This window comes from Chiloscyllium punctatum, chromosome 31 (genome assembly GCF_047496795.1).
Source record: "Chiloscyllium punctatum isolate Juve2018m chromosome 31, sChiPun1.3, whole genome shotgun sequence".
Classification (NCBI taxonomy): domain Eukaryota; kingdom Metazoa; phylum Chordata; class Chondrichthyes; order Orectolobiformes; family Hemiscylliidae; genus Chiloscyllium; species Chiloscyllium punctatum.
This window is the reverse complement of record NC_092769.1, coordinates 2,074,512-2,091,130: the sequence shown is the minus strand read 5'-3', so window position 1 is coordinate 2,091,130 and position 16,619 is coordinate 2,074,512. Positions and strand designations below refer to the sequence as shown.

At 44.2% G+C, this 16,619-nt stretch overlaps 1 non-coding gene across 1 annotated transcript; it reads right to left on the bottom strand.

The window, feature by feature from the left end:
• Window positions 1-15,733: 15,733 nt before the first annotated feature.
• trnas-gcu (transfer RNA serine (anticodon GCU)) lies at window positions 15,734-15,815 on the bottom strand. Its single transcript has one exon. It is a non-coding gene; the product is annotated as a tRNA-Ser (tRNA).
• Window positions 15,816-16,619: the final 804 nt, after the last annotated feature.

Here is a 16,619-nt window from a genome sequence, read left to right as displayed (position 1 = left end):
ATTCTTCTGCATTGCCTCGACAAAGCTTCATCGTCTTTCTGATTAAATATCTGTCTGGCACAGTTTGAAAATACACAACTCAGCCTCAACAACAATTTCGGCAAGGTGTTCTACCGATTCACTGGCCCCCGAGCAAAGAAATTACTCCTCATTTCTGAATTAAGTAGGCAATATCTAATTCTGAGTTCATGTCCTCTGGTGCTCTCCTCATACCAGAGGGTAAACCACCTGCCCATAACTACCCTGTCAAGGTCCCATGAATATTGACCGTTTATGAATGTTATTATGTTATTGCGTGATTATAGAGCTCCCCTCCGCCTCCTTTGTTTCAAGGAGAATAATCCCAGCCCAACCAATCATTCCACGAAGCTCCATTTTCTCCAGTGTTGACAACATGTTCACCCCCAGCAGCGTCCTTACATATTATTAAGGCAGGGGGAGACATTTATGTGAATAAACGGTTAGAATTTCAAGCATAGACGGGAATTGGAACTTGAAATCAGACAGCGACTGGAATCAGATTAGTCCACACAAGGACGAAATCGAGTAATGATAACTCTGAGAAATGAGACTCTAATCATATCCCACTGACATTCAATGGCTTTACTGTACATATTACCCTGTGTAATCGTCCACAGAGATATTATTTTGGGCAAAAACGGATAGAAGCTGGCTACATAAACACTTTGACAACAACAACATGTTCTTGAGACATTTTTTTGATTATAAACTCAACTCATTGTTCTGTGAATCCTACATCATTTGCAAGGCACAAATGGGATGTGGAACATAACTCTCTCCATTTGCTGCGATGGGTGTAGCTTCAATAACACTTAAGGAAATGGACACCGTCCACGACAATGCAGTCACTTGAGTGTGCCCTCTTCAATACCTGCAATATTCATTCCCACACCGCTAAGGCACAATTGCAGCAGAGTGCACCAACTACAAGATGCACAGGAGTAAGTCATTTGGGCATTTTTGACAGAACCTTCAAAACTCAACAGCTGTTCTGACTATAAGGACAACGAAAAATAATAAGGAAGATGCAACGAAACGCCACCAGTTTTAAGTTACCCTCCAAGGCCCATAGCACCCTGACTTGGAAAGGAATCAGTGATAAACTCATTGGTGAAACGGTCTTGATGGGCAAAGTTGCATCCTTCAGCCTTCCATATTTTATCTTACATTTTAAAAAAATGTTGATTTATGCGGTGACCAGACTTGTGCTCAGTCCTTTAGCGGTTCCCTAACCTGGTGGTTGCTAAAGTTCTGCTCTCATCCACAGCCTGTGGTCAACAACAGAAAATATCCGTACACCGTGTCAATGAAAAGTTTCCCCTCAAGATTTGAGTGGTGTTGGAGAAGCACAGCAGGTCCGGCAGCATCTGAGGAGCAGGAAAAATGGACGTTTCAGGCAAAAGCCCTTCATCAGGAATGAGATTGCAGCATATGGGATGGAGAAATAATTGGGAAGGGTGTGGGCCTGGGGAGAAGGTAGCTAAGAGTGCTGTAAGTGGATGTAGGTGGGGAGTGAACATGAAATGTCAGAGAAGAAGGTGGAGTGGACAGGTAGGAATGAAGATGCACAGGTGGGATAGGTCAGGAAGACGGCGTTGAGCTGGAAGGTGGGAACTGGGGGAAGGTAGGGGGTGGGGAAATGAGGAAACGGGTGAATTCCAAATTGATGCCATGGGTTTGAAGAGTCCCGAGGCAGATTATGAGGCTTTCTTCCTCCAGGCATCGGGTCGTGAGGCAGTGGCGATGCAGGAGGCCCATAACCTACATGTCCTCGGGAGAGTGGGAGGGGGAGTTGAAATGTTTGGCCATGGGACACTGGGGTTGATTCTTGCGGTATCCTGGAGATATTCAGTGAAGTGCTCTATGAGAACACATCTACTCTCTCCAATTTAGAGGAGACCGCATCGGGAGGAGTGTATGCAAGAAATAACATGTGTGGAAATTTTTGAGAAATTTTGATGGATGTGGAAGCCTCCATGAGAGCCTTTTACAGAGGTGAGGAGGTAGATATCGGTGCAGGTTTTGCAATTCCTGCAGTGACAGGGGAAGGTGTTAGGAGGGAAGGGTGGGTCATTGAAGGGTGCGGACTTAACTAGGTAGTCACGGAGCAAACGGTCTTGGCAGAAAGTGGATAGGGGTGGGGAGGGGAACATATCCCTGGTGGTGGGATCCGTTTAGAGGTGGAGAAACTGTCGGAGGATGATGTGATTTTTGTGGAGGTTGGAGGGATAGAAGATGAGGACCAAGGGGGTTTTGTCCTTGTAGTGGTTGGAGGTGTGGGATTCATGGGCGGAGGTACAGGACATGGATGAGGTGCGTTGGAGGGCATTTACAACCACATAGGAGGGGAAGTTGTGGTCTTTAAAGAAGGAGGCCATCTGGTGTGTTCTCTCGTGGAACTGGACCTTTGGGAGCAGATGCGATTGAGGTAGAGGAATTGGGAATAGAGGGCAACATTTGCGCAATAATTGGGGTGGGACGAGGTATAATCCAGATAGCTGTGGGAATAAGTGGGTTTGTAAAAAGTGTCAGCAACACTGACCTCGTGGGATATATTTCCCTCCCCACCCCATCCACCTTTCACAAAGACTGTTTCCTCCACGACTACCTCGTCAAGTCCTCGCCCTCCAATGACCCACTCTCCCCTCGCGGCACCTTCCCCTGCCACCACAGGAATTGCAAAACCTGCATCCTCATCTTCCCTCTCACATCCTTCCAAGACTCCAATGAGCCTTCGACATCCATCAAATGTGCATGTGCACTTCCACACGAGTCATTTATTGCATCTGTTACGCCCGATGCGGTCTCCTTTATGTTGGGGCCAACAGACACCTTCTCCCAGAGCGCTTTTGAGAACATTTCCCAGATACCCGCAACAATCAACCCCAACACCGCATGACCAAAAACATCAACAACTCGCCCCCCGACTCTCCCGAGGAATTACAGTTCCTGGGTCTTCTCCACCGCCATTCCATCACCACCGGACGCCTCATTTTCCACCTCGGGACCCTTCAACCCCAGGGCATCAACGTGGTCTTCACCAGTTTCCTTATCTCCCCACTCCCACGTTATCCGAGTTCCAATTTTCTAGCTTGGTACCATTCCTATTGACCTGTCTCACCTGTCTAACTTCCTTCCTACCTATCTGCTCCACCCTCTTCTTCTACCTATAACCTTTAACCCCATCTCCATCCACCTCTTGCACTCTCAGCTAAATTCTTCCCAGACCCAGTCCTCCGGTTTATCTCTCCACCCTCGAGGCTCCCAGCTTTATTCCTAATGAAGAGCTTTTGCTCGAAATGTTATTTTTTTCTGCAACTCGGATGCTGCCTGACCTGCTGTGTTTCTTCAGCACCACTCTAATCTTGATTCTGATTTCCAGCACCTGCAGTACGCACTTCCATCCAACTGATTACCCTGTCCATTGATCTTGAATAGGCCGTTGCTAAAGTTCCAGTATCATTTCCCTGCTCTTACATTCCCACTTGCGGTCAAGAACAGAAAGTATCTCCAACCCCTCGGGACCACTTGATCCCTTGTCTAATCAACTTCAAAGATTCGTGAATGTTTACTCCAATTTCTCTTTTATTACTATAAACCACTCAGTATTCACACTTTCATCATTGATCCTCCCCAAATTCATTATCACCCACTTCACTGGATTGAATTCCTTTCAGCACATTTTCTTGCCAATTGTTTACAATCTCCCTGCAGTCTATAGCTTTCTTCCTCATGGTTAACGACATAACTGTTACCTGATTTGTAAGCTGCTAAATGATGGCCACGACAAATAAATATAAATCATTGACCTATATGAGAAAACAATGGAACTCATAGAAGCCATGGTTCATAATCTTGTAGAGGACACCAGAATTGGAGACTGTAAAGAAGGTGATCTAAGTTTCCAGAAGGATCATAATCCAATGCGTCTTTGGGCTGAAAAAATTCACTTGGAGTTCAATCTGGATAAATGGAAGGTATTGCATTTTGCTAAATCAAATAAGAGTAAGGCTTATACAATTAGTGATCGGGCTTTTTATAGTGTTGTGGAAAACGAAGGCCAGGGATACAGTTAAATATTTCTTTTTAGTTTGCTTCACATATAGACAGAATGGTTAAAAAAAATTGTCATCCTGCCTGCGTTGCACAGTCCTTTGAGCGTAGGAGTTGGTATGTTATATTAAAGTTGAATAGGACATTGTGTGAGCCCTCTTCTGGAATACTGCATCCAGTTCTTTTCGCCCAGTAATAGCAAGGAAATTATTCAGCTGGAGTAGGTATAGAACAGGTATCCCAGCGTATGGCTAGTGGGGAAGGTTTGAGTTATAACGAAAGGCTGGATAGGCTGAGAATAGTTTCACTCGAGCACTGGATTTTGAAAGGCGACCTGATAGAAATGTATAAATTATTGAGAGTTCGGATAGAGTTAACTGTAACTGTCTTTTCTCCAAGGAGGGGCACTTCAAGACGAGAGGGCAAATGTTTTAGGTGAAAAGAGAGTGATTTATAATTATACATGAGAGGCTTGTTTTTAACAGAGGATGGTTGATATGTGCAATTCACTTCCTGAGGCAGTGCTGAATGAATGTACATTTACAATATTTACAGGTTATTTGGATCAATAAATGAATTGGAAAGTTTCCGTGGGATTAGAAAAAAGCTATGCATTCATACCTAGTCCATTATTTATTGTCCAGAGGGCAGTTCAGAATAAACCGCGATATTATGGATCTGGAGTCACATACCAGCCAGACCAGATAAGTATGGCAGTTTCCTTCCCTATCAGGCATTAGTGAATCAGATCTACAACAACTGATTCAACATCATCATTAGACTCATCAACTCTAGGTACTTATTGAAATAAAATTCCAGCATCTGCCATGCCAGGATTGGAACACATGTCCACAGAATTATATCTGGACATTCATATTAACAATGCAGTAATAATGTTACAAGGGCATTATTAACCCTCAGCAATTACAGGAGCCGTCAGATGCGACTCGTTTAGTTTGGCATTATGTGCAGTATGAGCTGGAAGGAGTGAAAGGCCTGTTTTCATGCGACGTGAGTCTGTGACTTTGACGCTATGAAACCGGCAGCTGGTTGGGATTAACAGCAGCACTGACAGTTAAATTGATCTCCTTCTGGGATATGTAATCTTGCTGGCTACGCTGGAGTTTTTATTGCTCGTTGAGCCCTTCCCACACACGGGACTGTTGAACAGTCTGTCACCAGTTTGACAGAGTAAATGAGTTTCCACTGCAGCAGGTATTTGAATTCCGCATTGCCCTGGTTTCTCTGTGATATCGGTGTCTTTGTATCTACCCAGGGTGAACGATAGGTTCAAATCATGTCCACGCAGACGTAAGTCCCGTTGTCCATGTTGTGAATATGTTTTTATTCTTCCAGATATACCCACAGGGTCTGGATGTCGCTGGTCAGGACAGCATTTGTTTTTCATTCTGATTCGCTGCTGCCTTGCTGCACGAGAGACATGGATTCGATCCCAGTCTTGTGAGACTGTTTGCAATTTGCACAATCTCTTTGCTTGTGTGAGTTTCCTCCCACAGTCTGAAGGTGTGAAGGTTGCTGGGATCAGCCATGGGAAATGAAGGGGAATGGAATAGGTATGGAGTGTGGGTGGATAGGATGTGCTTCGGAGGGATGGTGTCGACTGGAATGGGCCGAATGGCCTGCCTACCCACAGTGTCGGCATTCTTGGACTCAGGGGCAGCCATGTTGTTCTGCACCTGGAGTCACAAGTAGGCAGGATTGGGTCAAGATAGTAGCATCCCCTGTATAAGGGTCATGCATGAATGGGATTGCAGGAAATTAAAGTCATGTTCTCTGTTCCTGTGGTCAGCCTTCCATTCCAGGTTTTATTCGTCGAAATTTCACATCACCAGTTCCGTGACTGAGTCCCCAAAGATGACTCGTTTATTATATAAGCACAATACCACATTCTCCAGGTTGCAGAATTTACTGGGAACAAGAAGCTGATTCTGAGCTGATGCAAACAAAAGCACCTGCTACTGCCAATGTCAAGAATACTGATTCAAATAGGAAAATGAAATTTCGAACATTGGCACCCCAAAGTTAAAGGTTCAACACGCTTTAGATACGCCAGTTGGCTGTATCAACAACATATACTGCTTATGGCTATAATATAATAAATGGGGGCAAGAATTCCCTTCCTCCCCGCTTTTGACCATGAGCCGTCCCAACCTCGGAAATACACGCGCCTCTCTCCCGTCATTCCATCCCAACTTCCAATTGAATCTTCGTGGCTGCTTCACACAGTTTGCCTGATTCCGGGTCTGGGACAGGAATTAAGTGTGATTGCGTGCAGCAGTTAGTACTGCCTTGTGTGGGCAAAGTGATGGAGTAGCCGATGTTCAACGATAATGCTCTTGAAGCATACGTTTCAAAAATATTCTGCGCTGTCCCATGAGTTTGGAGAGTATCATTAATCCCATTCTCCAATACTCTTATTCATGGAATCTCCACAGGCTCTGGGGACGTTAAAGTTAAAGATTCGGTTCATTCTGAGTTCCCACATGCCTGTCGCTAAGTCCTGACAATGGGTATTCTTCCTGACATTTCCTTTGCTACCATATTGGCCGCAGTTGGCAAGTGTGTTCTGTGGAGTGCTGCAACCGTTTAGTATTTCGTTTTCTGCGTTGCGATTGCTGCGACTTCGTATCGAATCCACATCATAGCGGTCAGTTCTCTCAAAGTTTTACTTTTGATGAAACACGGTCAGAAATAACTCGTTTTTACATGATAATGTTCTCCGAGGTGATGATTTGTTTTCCATCGAATGTCATTCTCTGATATTTCAGCGTTTCATGTATCAGAATTTAAACCCAAAAGTTCTCGAAGATGTCCCTCCCTCCCACTCGCCCTCACTCTTTTTTCTGTCCCTCGTCCCATTTGACTGAGGCATTGCACAATCTAACATACACTTTCACGTTGATACCGTCCAGTCTGTGCTGTTGCACTCACTGTTGCTGAGTGACCATGCCCCAATCTCTTCATTGGCACCTTCCAATCATTCGATCCGTTTGGATATCGTGGCTGTGCAATCCATTCTCTTTTAGCAGCTTTTACTGACATGGACCAGAGATTATTGGAGCGTGAGGCTCAATAAATGGACACAGAGAATAATTGGGGAAAGGGACTCTATTCGAAAAGATCAGCCATGACGGCTTTCTGCAATAGCCTACTGGTTTTATCGCTGTATTGTTAACACAACAGGCCAGGTCACATTCTGGTGAGACGGTTTCGATTCTCACCACACCACGCCGGTGGTAGAATATAAATGCAAGAAATACCTCCAATTAAGAATACGCTAAATCCGTTGTGTGAAAAGCCCATCTGTTTCACTAAACGCCTTGCGGGAAGGAATCTGCCATCCTTAACTTCTCTGGCCTCCATGTGACTCCAGACCGCTAGGCAATATATGCTGCAGAGCCACACCGCATGCTGATGCAGAATGTGAAAGAGGGTTCATTCGAATCTACCTACACAATTGTCTGCAATTCACATGAGTCCAGTGATGTGATCACACTGGGAAAGGTGCAGGAGAGATTCACTCGGATAGTGTCTAGGCTGAAGAGATCTTGGTCATGAAGAGAGACAGGACAGACTGGGGTTGTTTGTCACGGTGCAGGGGCATTTGTGAGAAGGCATGGTTCAGATGTACAAAATAATGAGGGGTGTGCATAAGGTATACTGAAAGTAACGTTTCCCACGATCACGGGGGCGGGGCAGAAATATAATGAGAAAGACAGAAAGGTTTAAGGAGATGTGTTGAAAAGCGGTATAGGCCGGCGGGTGTTGGAATTTGCAGCACTGTGTCTGTAAGGGTCAGAGAGGCAGGAACCCTGAGAACCTGAAGAAATATTCAGATGTTAATATGTTCTGCCACTATTACAAAGCTATGGGCTAAACGATTCGAATCGTTAAGCAGTTGTTTTTGACAAATGGAGTCACAACGGGCTGAGGGGTCTCCTTTGAAACTGTTGTCCTCGGTAGTATAGTGGTTCGTGTCGCCGCATGTTATGTGGGAGGTAGGAGATCAATTCCTCGATGAGGCAGTGCAAATGTTTTAAAACTGTCGCTAAGTTCTAAAGTGCGGGTTATTAATGCCTGTCCTTCCATTCTCCATGGGACATGTCACAGGAAGGACAGTGTTGTCTGAATCAGTGTGGGGAAGGACTGCAGCTCCTGGCGAGACAGTGTCAGTGAAAGTACAAACACGTGACTTCTGCAACCTGCACCTGTGTCGGTATTGGAATCTAAACCATTTCATAGAAAGAAGAAGGAAGCTGAAGAAGAAACAGGGTAAACCAATTCCGATGTGAGTACAGAAAGATTTTCCGCAGCATCTTGAGGAAAACTGACAAACGGCTCTGAGAAAGAGTTTCACTCTCAGAACTGTTAGTTCACAGAGGTGTTTTTGTTCCACTTAAGCACTTAAGAAATTGAATAACAATTTAACTGAAGACTTGAAATGTTAGAACACATCAGGCGATGAGTCACGTGCTGGAAACTGTGTTTACAAGCCAGATGTTTAATGACTGATAATAATGCAATATGGTGAAGGGCCATTCGCCACGCTTTTAAATACTCAATGACTGTCATTTTTCAACTGAACCAATAAGGCAAAAACAAAGTCACCAAGGAAATTTGCTAACGTTGCATATGCCTTCCTTGGTGTGAAAGTGTTCAAATTCAGCTCTCTCACTGCTATTTCCCAATGTTGATTTCCAGTCAGGGAAAAAATATTTGTTGTTCCTTATGAAAGTCGTAAATTGAACATGAATTCCTGACATTACAAAATAGCAAAGATAACAGTGCTGTCAGTCAGTGATAATTTCATATCGGAGATGAATTCAAATGGAAATAAACGTTGAAAACAGTTGCCTTTGCCTGCACAGAATCAGTACTACAATAAAAATGCTGACTGAAATTTTCAGGTTTTTTCAAGGATTTAATAAGTTGAATGAACAAAGGTTGGTTCTATGACCAGAATGCCTTGGATCGAATGACTTGGAGATGCAGATTTTGGACTAGGGCATGCAAATTTGAAAATCACAGAACACCAGGTTATTGTCCAGCAGGTTAAATTGGAAATACTAGCTTTCGGACTGCTGCTCATTCATCAGGTGGTTGTGGAGTACACAGTTGTAAGACACGGAATTTAAAGCGCAAGTTTACAGTGTGATGTAACTGAAAGTGTACGTTGAAAAATATCTTCATTGTTTGCTAAGTTTCCCATCTGTTAGAATAACCATGCTAGCTTCACTTCTTTCATTTGTAAAGCGCAAAACCTTTTATTTTAAAGTTACATTCTCAGGTGAGCTTTAAGAATTGGTGTCAGCCCCCGTGTGATGTTGTCTGTTCCATAATGTTTAGACTGATTCTAATTTTATAAAATGAGTTAACAGAGACTGACATGGATTCATGCAGTTTTTGAGCAAAATACAATGTAACTCTGCAAGTACAAATTCACCCCACAAACGAATATATGCGTGTGTGTGTGTGTGTGTGTGTGTGTGTGTAGGAGGGTCGCTGTGTGTGGACAGGGCAATGGGACCACCTGTACTGTGACATGACCCCAAGGTCACAGTTGAGGCCATCCCCATTGGTTCCGAAATTTGCTCACAGCCTCTGCTCGGGCCCATTTAGCTGCTGCCTGTGTCGAAGTCCGCCTTGGAGGATTGTCACCTGAAGGTCCGAGGTCGAATGTCCTGGGCGACGGAAGCGGTCTCCAGCTGGGAAGGGGCACAACTGTCTGTGATTGATGTGCAGTTCCATTCATCTGTTCCTGTACCCTTTGCTCGGTTTCACCAATGTACAATGCCTCAAAATATCCTTGCATGCAGCATGTTTTTTTTTAAAATTAGATTACTGACAGAGTGGAAACAGGCCCTTCGGTTCAACAGGTCCACACCAACCCGCCGAAGGGCAACCCATGCAGATCCATTCCCCTACACCTAACACTACGGGCATTTTAATATGGCCACTTCACCGAACCTGCGCATTTTTGGATTGTGGGGGCAAACCGGAGCACACCCACACAGACACTGGGAGAATGCGCAAACTCCACACAGTCAGTCGCCTTAGGCGGGAATTAAACCTGGGTCCCTGGCGCAGTGAGGCAGCAATGCTAACCATTGTGCTGAGATTAGCGTCAGCCTAAACATTATGGCACGGACACAGCACACAGGGACTAACACCTTCAAAATATTATCGGGGCTGACACTAATTGTTAAAGTTCAAAGAAAGTTTTGCAAATTACTTAAGAAAGAAGTGAAGCTAACATGGTCATTCTAACAGGTAGAAGATTTAACAATCAATCAAGATATTTTTCAATGCATAATTTCAATTACATCACACTGTAAACTTTTGCTATAAGTTCTGTATCTTATAACTCTGTACTCCACGAACACCTGATAGAGGAGCAGCTCTCCAAAAGCTAATGCTTCCAATTAAATCTGTCAGACGATGACCTGGTGTTGTATGATTTTTAACTTCGTATTAGAATGCGGATCTCACAATTATAACAGAGGTGAGGAAGCATTTAATCTCTCAGACAGTTCTGGATCAGTGGACTTTCTTGTAGCAGAAGGCTGTTGAGGAAGGGTCATTAGGTGTAATGAGGCTGAGATCGGCAGTTCTTCAAACCGCAAAGACATCAAGCGTTATGGGGAAAGGCAAGCAAGTGCAGTTCAAGGTTATCCGATCAGATATGAAACCACTCAACAGCGGAGCAGACTTGATGGTCTGAATGGTGTCTTTCTGTTCCTCAAATTGTTGGCCTTAATATGAAGCTGCAAAACAGACCTGAGTAAAATGTGCCAATTTAAAAAATGCGTGTCCCCCCGGAACACTGAACCGAGGTGAAATGAACAAAGAACAGCACGATATCCATTATCTACATTGAACCTGGCTCCACGAGGCATGTATTTAACTCTCACAAACCACCATTCCCCTTCCATTTTAGTGACGCCCCCTCCGTTCTTGATTTAAACTGATTGAACGTCAGGCAATTGCAGCTGACGTTGCTGATGCGGGACTGTAACATACAGGGAAGCGGTTCTGACTGCTGCACAACATCATTCTGCTTCGAAAGATCAGGCAGTATTTCATATCGATTACTGTAAAGGTTATCATTTAACAAGCCATGACAGTGAAAGCATTGAATCCTCATCACTATTCTACCAGGGAAGATTTCTGTTAACACCACCCTGGACACCATGAGATTCATCATTCTATTCTCCCATCCTTCTGTGCATGATGCCCTCGGCTCCATTCCAGTCTTTTTGTTTGGCTTATAACACTGAGGCTAACCAATCATCTGTTGCATTGAAGTTTCTAATGTATGAGACCTTATCTCTGAGCTGGCAATGTGCTGGCTCAGTGGTGATAACACTGGCCTTGTAAACTAGAAAAGTGTTTGAAATATCCCATTCCTGTTTTACAGTCCAAGAACTTGAGGAAAACCGTTCGGCAGGACAGGAAATAGCGGGCGTGAGCAATGATCTAGTTTTGCTGCAAGAACGAGATGAGGCAGTATAAACTACAAAGTAATGGGGAAACAATGGGCAAGGAACACTGGGACGGGAGGGGCTGAATGGTTCCTTTCTTGTCTGTAACCAGACACTGGTGTTGAAGTCTGAAATTGGACAATATCAGCCAAGCGGGCGAAATCTTACTTTCTGTTTGTTTTCTCCCGAGGCCTGTTTCACTCTTGGGGAAATGTGTCTGCGTGCTTCAGTCTGTGGGTAAAAATGGGTTTCAGTTCCCCGACTGGGTGTGAACATATTTATCCCATCTCAAACTTCAACCTCATTTCTTGCATCTTACAAGATTAAAACGTTCCAGGGTAATTAGCATTGAGATGAACACGTGAAACATCAGAATTTACAAGGTTACAGACCGGTTGCTGGGAAGGGAGATGATGGGACCCATTTCTGTGCTGTAAACACTTGATAATTCATTCATTTTTGAGGGGAAAAACATCTGCAGTGACATAATTCCAAATATTATTCACCTCAGTGTAACAAAAAAAAATTAGGTTGGATGTATTGTGAATCTCCACAATGCGCTCGTGCCAAGTAAATTTCGAACCAAGAACCATCTGATCCGACGCCAGCTATACGAATGGTTGTAACACTGGCCAGATACACAGCTGTGATTTTTCACTGTGCAGAGCTGTGGTGTTAACAAGTACATGAGCAATAACAGTAACAGTCCCAAGGTGAACAAAGAACAAAGATAATCACCATCAATTATTCAATTCAAATTGTCCTCAAATAAAACTTCCATTCACAATCTGATCAGCCAATCAACGAGGTCACTGCTGATCTAGGAAATTTCAAATTATTTTGCTGCGTTTCCACTATAATTCGAGGTAAGCTCCAGCCTAATGATAACATCGCATTTCCCATAATTTTCAGATTTAGATTACATCAATGACCTGTTCGAATTTGCAGGAAACTCAGTAACATGAAATGAGTGAAAAAGTCCTTTTGGTCATGTCATCCAGTGTAGAGTCGGTCAGAAAAGAAGTCAAAGACCTGAAACATCGTTCGCATTTCTTTCTGTATTAATGCGTTTTCCTGAGTTGAATATTTGCAGGACTTGTCTTCAATATCTAAATAATTTTTTTCCCGCGACAGATTCTTCATAAATCAATTAACATCTGAGGTGTTAAAACTTATTTTACTTCAGATTAAATTCGTTGAATATCCTTTCCCCCAGCCTAATATCCCAATGCTCCCTCCTCTTCCATGTATATACAAGCTGCTCCAGGTGAGGTTGCAGCTCCCAACCTGACGTTCCATTGCTCCTTGCTGCTCCATGTCAATAGAAGCTGCTGCAAGTAAGATTGGAGCTCCCACTCTGATGTCCCAATGCTCCCTGGTGCTCCATGTCATAAAATGCTGCTCCAGGTGAGAGTGGAGATCGCAGACTGATCTCGCAAAGCTCCCTGCTCCATGTCAAATGAAGCTGCTCCAAATGAGATTTGATCTCGCAGTCTGTTGTCCCAATGCTCCCTGCTGCTCCATGTCATGAAAAGTTGCTACAGATGATGGTGGAGCTCTCAGACTGATCTCGCAAAGCTCCCTGGTCCATGTCAACAGATGCTGCTCCAAATGAGGTTGGATCTCACAGTCTAATGTCCCAATGCTCCCTGCCGCTCCATTTTAATAAAAGCAGCTCCAGGTGTGGTTGGACCTCCCAGTCTGAGGTCACAATGCTCCCTGGTCCATGTCTACAGACGCTGCTCCAGATGAGGTGGGAGCTCCCAACATTGGCAGCTCTATCACCTCTGTACCATCATAGAAATATTGCCCACTGACCATTTCCACCACTGGAGCCATTGGTGGAATTTCCGCACCATGAGAACCTAATCTTATTTTGCGTCACCACAGTATCATACTAAAATATTTTCATTCTTAAACCTTATTTAGCATGTGCATATTGCAGTCAATGCGAAGTAAGATAATGGTATTAAATGACGTATGTTCAATAAAAAATTACATCTTATTTTTCATGTTGAGTTACTGCTCCTTAAAAAGGACAATGGTTGTAATGAAATCACAGTTTTATTCCATGTGAGCGAACGTGGTTTGTGTTATTTAAATTGAACTGGTTCGCTGTGTAAAATGATGAAATAAATCTCAATTTCAAAACAAAATTGGTATTGTTGTCATCCACCTTGAAATGTGGTCATAGAGGTTTACAGCATTGAAACAGACCCTTCAGTCCAACCTGCCCACGCCGACCAGATATCCCAACCCAATCTAGTCCCACCTGCCAGCACCCGGTCCATATCTCAAAATACCCATCCGCTTCATATTCCCATCCAAATGCCTCTTAAATGTTGCAGTTGTGCCAGCGTCCACCACATCCTTTGGCAGCTCATTCCATACACGTACCACCCTCTGTGTGAAAATGTTGTCCCTTAGGTCTCTTTTATATCTTTCCCCTCTCAAACTAAACCCCCATGCCCTCTAGTTCTGGCCTCCCTGATCCCAGGGAAAAGACTGTGTCCATTTATCCTATCCATGCCCCTCATAATTTCGTACACATTTATAAGGTCAGCCCTCAGCCTCCAATGGTCCAGAGGAAACAGCTCCAGCCTGTTCAGCCTCTCCCTAACGCTCAAATCCTCCAACCCTGGCAACATCCTTGGAAATCCTTTCTGAACCCTTTCAAGTTTCACAACATCTTTCCAATAGGCAGGAGACCAGAATTGCATGCAATATTTCAATAGTGGCCTAACCAATGCCCTGTACAGCTGCAGAATGACCTCCCAACTCCTGTACTCAATACTTTGAACAATAAAGAAAAGCATGACAAACGCCTTCTTCACTGTCCTATCTACCTGCGACTCCACTTTCAAGGAGCTTTGAACCTGCACTCCAAGGTCTCTTTCTTCAGCAACATTCCCAAGCCCATATCATTATTTGTATATGTCCTGCTAAGATTTGCTTTCCCAAAATGCAACAGCTCGCATTTATCCGAATTAAACTTCATCTGCCATTTCTTAGGCAATTGGCCCATCTGGCCAGATCCTGTTGTAACCTGAGGTAATCCTCTTCGTTGTCCACCACACCTCAAACTTTGGTGTCATCTCTAAACTTAATAACTGTACCTCTTATGCTGATATCCAAGTCATGTATGTAAATTATAAAAAGTCGAAGAACCAGCTTCGATCCTTGTGGCACTCCACTGGTCACAGGCCTCCAGTCTGAAAAACAACCCTCCACTGCCACCCTCAGTCATCTACCTTTGCGCCAGTTCTGTATTTAAATGGCTGGATCTCCTTTTATTCCATGAGATCTAACCTTCCTAATCAGTCCTCCATGAAGTCCATGTAGATCACATCTACTACTCTGCCCTCATTAATCTTCTTTGTTACTTCTTCAAAAAACTCAATCACGTTTGTCAGACATGATTTCCCACGAAAGCCATGTTAGGTATTAGAACGAAACGTCTATTAATGACTTTAGATGTTTATGCTGCATTAATCTGTGGTTATTGATCCACAGTTTACGTTCACTTCGTGTAGTTAACATGCTGATTTCTCCAGTTGTTCATAGTTCAGTGTGATGCATCCAGTGTGTGCATAACGAGAGGGAGATTGCTTCCCACATCTTGTGTTCATCTGTGTCTTATGTCCAGCCTTCATCAATGGCGAGAGCAAGGGGGAAAGGGCGAGACCAATGTGTAAGTCTGTCCGTGCCAATCACGGCACCCACATCGGCAAATTTCTACTGTGCATTCACAGCCAGTTTTCTGTGCCGCTACACCCACCCCCTGCACCTTTTGAAATATCTCTATTATTTTGTGGTGTCTCTCTGTGCTCTTACCCCCAAGATGAATCACTTCTACCCAATCTGCTCCACATTTCATGTGACAAAACACTCATTAAGAATCCCATTGCATTAAACATGCACATCAAATCTCTCGTTATTTGGTTTCCCTGAATCTCTTTTATAAGATTAACGTTCACAGCAACTTGACTTGGAAAAGACAATCGCGTTCCTTTTCATTATCCCAATTCAGCCTACATTTTGTTAAGTTCAGCCAACAGTCTCAAACTATTCTTTGAGGTTTTATAATATCGTCGATGCAGTTAAGCTGGCCATTGAAGTTCCAATTTCAACAATACTGCGTGACAACCCAGAAATAGTGACGAGAGTGGGATTTGAACCCACGCGTGCAAAGCACAATGGATTAGCAGCCCATCGCCATAACCTCTCGGCCACCTCGTCGCATATGCGTGAAACGGTATAACATAATCTCTCAGACCATCACAATCTTATCACCTCTGGGGAATCTCCCATTCACAGCCTCCAACCTCATTGTCCATGAACCCCACACTGCCCGATTCTACCTCCTTCCTAAGACCTGCTGTCTGTGCCTGCGCCTGTTTGACCCGACTCGTCTCTTCCTACCTCAACACCTTCCTGTCTCCCCAGTCCAGGAAATTCTCACCTACGTTTGTGACACCACTTCATCTCCTCCAAGACTTTTATTTCCCTGGTCCACAATGCGTCACCTACACCTTGGAGATTCAGTCCCTGTACACATCCATCTGCCATGACGAAAGTCTCCAAGCCCTCTGTTTCTTCATCTCACCCCATCCCACCCACTACCCTTCCATCGACACCCTCATCCAGCTGGCTGAACTGGTCCTCACCCTCAACAATTTTTCTATCCAATCCTTCCGCTTCCTCCAAACCAAAGGGATAGCCTTGGACACCCATATGTGACCTAGTTATGCCTGCCTGTTTGTCAGATATGTGGAATTGTCCATCTTTCGCAGATACTCTGGCACCTCCCTCCATTTGTTCCTCTGCTACATTGATGAATTAATTGCCCCCACTTCCTGCTCCCACGAGGAGGTTGAACAGTTCACCAACCAACTCCTTTCACCCCGACCTCCAATTCACCTGGATCTTCTTGGCAACTCCCTTCCACTTCTTGGACCAGTCCATCACCGTCTCCAGCGAATGACCAATGACAGACATATATTACAAGCCCACCGACTCCCACAGCTACCAATAGGACACCTC